Source organism: Chlorocebus sabaeus, chromosome 20, assembly GCF_047675955.1.
Source record: "Chlorocebus sabaeus isolate Y175 chromosome 20, mChlSab1.0.hap1, whole genome shotgun sequence".
Classification (NCBI taxonomy): domain Eukaryota; kingdom Metazoa; phylum Chordata; class Mammalia; order Primates; family Cercopithecidae; genus Chlorocebus; species Chlorocebus sabaeus.
The window spans coordinates 12,048,342-12,052,005 of record NC_132923.1 but is presented as its reverse complement, the minus strand read 5'-3'; positions in this window follow the sequence as shown (position 1 = coordinate 12,052,005).

Genomic DNA, 3,664 nt, shown 5'->3' with positions numbered 1-3,664 from the left:
AAACTGAACTCAGAACAGGGGAAAAGCTTCATGACATTGCATTTGGCAATGATTTCTGGAAATGACACCAAAGTCAGGACAAGAAAAGAAAATAAATAGGACTACATCAAAATTAAAAGCTTTTGTGCACCAAAGGACACTTTGCAAGACAGACTCAGTTCCAGCCTGTACGGAACTTTTAGCTTAGTAAGGCAGACAGTCTTCCAAGTTATGACGAATGCTATGAGAGGTGTTATAGAATTGAATTACAGAGGATATAAAACTTCAAAAATCCTCAGGGTATCCTCAAGGCAGACTCACATACTAGTGCAGCCAAGGATACATTGGATATGTTTTCTTTCTCATCTTTCTGTTCTAGTCCCTTGGGACAGACCTTGAGTAGGTCAAGAAAGAATCCTTAACTGTATTGGAGTTGAAAGTTCAAATCCCATTCTCTTAAGAAGTGGAGTAGCGGGCTGAGCGTGTTGGCTCACGCCTGTGCGCCTGTGATCCCAGCACTTTGGAACCTGAGGTGGGCAGACCACCTGAAGTCAGGAGTTCGAGACCAGCTTGGCCAACATGGTGAAACTCCATCTCTACCAAAAATACAAAAATTAGCCAGGCATGGTAGTGGGCGCCTATAGTCCCAGCTACTCAGGAGGCGGAGGGAGGACAATTGCTTGAACCTGGGCAGTGGAGGTTGCAGTGAGCCAAGATGTCTTGTGTCTTGTTCTTACCTTTTGAATATTGCATCATCAGTAGTTAGCAGTTTGCTTTCTCTGACATCCTACTCTCAGGCTGGATGGCTCTGGATCCTCTCATTTAAATAAGTATTTTATGTATAGATAAAATATATAGCTATATTACCCCACCGGTAACATAGCTTCTAAAAGCTCAGGGTCACATCCCTTAGGTGACCCTCTCCCGCCTTAAAGTGTCTGCCTGAGAAAACTCAAGGTTGCCAAAATAAGGGCAGCTTCCTTCCTTCTTTCCCTCCTTCCTTTCCTTTCCCTTCCTTCCTTCCTTCCTTCCTCCCTCCCTCCCTCCCTCCCTCCTTCCCTCCCTTCCTTCTTCCTTTCCTTCCTTCCTTTCTCTCTCCTTTTTTCTCCTTTCTTCTTTTCTCTCTTTCTTTTCTTTTTTTGAGATGGTGTTTCGTTAGGTCTGTTGCTCAGGCTGGAGTGCAGTGGCGCAATCTTGTCTCACTGCAACCTCTGTCTCCTGGGTTCAAACAAATCTCTTGCCTCAGTCTCCCGAGTAGCTGGGATTACAGGCGTGTGCCACCACACCCGGCTAATTTTTGTATTTTTTGTAGAGACGGGGTTTCACCACGTTGACCATGCTGGTCTCGAACCCCTGACCTCAGGTGATCCGCCCATCTAAGCCTCCCAAAGTCCTGGGATTACAGGCATGAACTACCGTGCCCAGCCTGAGGTGGGCAGATTTCTTGAGCTCAGGAGTTTGAAACCAGCCTGGGCAACATGGTGAGATCCCCCCCGATCTCTCAAAAAAAAAAAAAAATACAAAAATTAGGCTGGTCGTGGTGTCTCACGCCTGTAATCCCAGCACTTTGGGAGGTTGGGGTGATAGGATTACCTGAGGTCAGGAGTTCGAGACCAACCTGGCCAATGTGATGAAACCCTGTCTCTATTAAAAATACAAAAAAACTCCCAAAAAATTAGCTGGGCACGGTTGTGCACACCTGTAACCCCAGCTACTGATGAGGCTGAGGCTGGAGAATCGCTTGAACCAGGGAGGTGGAAGTTGCTGTGAGTTGAGATCGTGCCACTGCACTCCAGGCTGGGCAACAGAGTGAGACTCCCTCTCAAAAAAAGAAACAACAACAACAACAACAACAACAAAATTTAGCTGGTTGTAGTGCCTGTAGTCCCCAGCTACTCGAGAGGTTGCAGATGGAAGATCACTGGAGCCGCGGAGGCCTAGGTTGCAGTGAGCCGAGATCACGCCACTGCACTCCAGCCTGGGTGACAGAGCCAGAACTTGTCTCAAAAAACAAACAAAAGACACGTAAGGACAGTGTTGAGGACAGTATCCTCACTAGTCTCTGTGGGAGGATGGAATCCTAACTTCCATAACTGCCAGCTAGCAGACATCACTGAGCTAAGCATATTTACATTGACTAATTCTGTAAATGTTCACTTCCCTGACTCTAATGACCCTCTGTCTCACCGTTCCCTAACCTCGTTTTCCCTATAAAATACCCATTACTTGTATACAAATTGCAGTCGAGTTCAGTTCATGCTGAACTCTTTTTCCTTATTGCAGTAGTTACTACTGATTGAAATCTGTCCTTTCCACTTTATTGTCTGGCTTTGTTTATCTTTGACAAAGTTCACCAATTTCAAGACACTGTTTCCAGCCTCTGCTATGGAGTTACATTGAGAAGGAAACCCCTGGAATTTAGTTTCACCCCTACACTTTCAGTGGAATTTTTCTGCTTCTTTAGAGGTGGGCAAGGGCCCTTGACAATAAGGAAACTTTCAGACTTGTCCAAGGTTCCACAGAGAGTGCTTGATCCACCCGAGCTATCACATCCCACAGGGTATACACAAGAGTATACATTAATACTTTTTTTTTTTTTTTTTTTTTTTTTTTTTGAGACAGGGTCTCACTCTGTTGCCCAGGCTGGAGTGCAGTGGGGCAACCTCAGCTCACTGCAACCTCCCTTGGGTTCAGGCAATTCTCCCACCTCGCCCTCCCAAATAGCTGGAATTACAGGCGTGCACCACCACGCCTGGGTAATTTTTTTTGTTTGTTTTTGGTTTTTGTAGAGATAAGGTCTCACCATGTTGCCAAGGCTGGTCTTGAATTCCTGGGTTCAAGTGATTCTCCCGTCTTGGCCTCCCAAAGTTCTGGGATTACAGGCATGAGCCACAGCACCGGGCCCTGATTCCTTTTTTATTCTGGCTTCAAGATTCAGTTGTACCGTTATCGGCTGTGTGACTGGGTAAATCACTACACCGCAAGTCTCGGTTTCCTATTTACGAAATGGGTCGAATAATGCCTGCCACGTGGGGCTGCTCTGAGGAGTACAGATGTAAGAGATCCTGTGTCCACTGATATTTTCATGTGGGCTTTTTGATAATGATCCAAAAGGAACATGAGAACTGTGATTTCTCGGCCGGGCGAGGCGGCTTACTCCTGTAATCCCAGCACTTTGGGAGTCCGAGGCAGGCGGATCACCTGAGATCCGGAGTTCGAGACCAGCCTGGCCAACATGGTGAAATCCCCTCTCTACTAACAATACAAAAAATTAGCCGGGCGTGGTGGCTCATGCCTGTAATCCCAGTTACTCGGGAGGCTAAGGCACGAGAATCGCTTGAACCTGGGAGGCGGAGGTTGTAGTGAGCCGAGATCGCGCCACTGCACGCCAGCCTGGGGGACAGAGCGAGACTCCGTCTCAAAAAAAAAAAAAAATTTGTGATCAGCGTCTTTTAAGTGGCCACCTCCCCACCCCACCTTCATGCCTCGCTCCTCCTTGAATCGTGTGTTAGAACGCTGTGATCTGGTCCAAACTCCACGGAGATGCGATGTGAAGCGATGTTGGGCAATTTCAACTCCCTGTCTCGGTCGCCACCTAGGATTACTGCACGTTCAGCTGCGACCTCATCAACATGGCTGCTGGAACTCGCCTACAGGAAAAAGAAACAAGTGACACTGAAGGTTC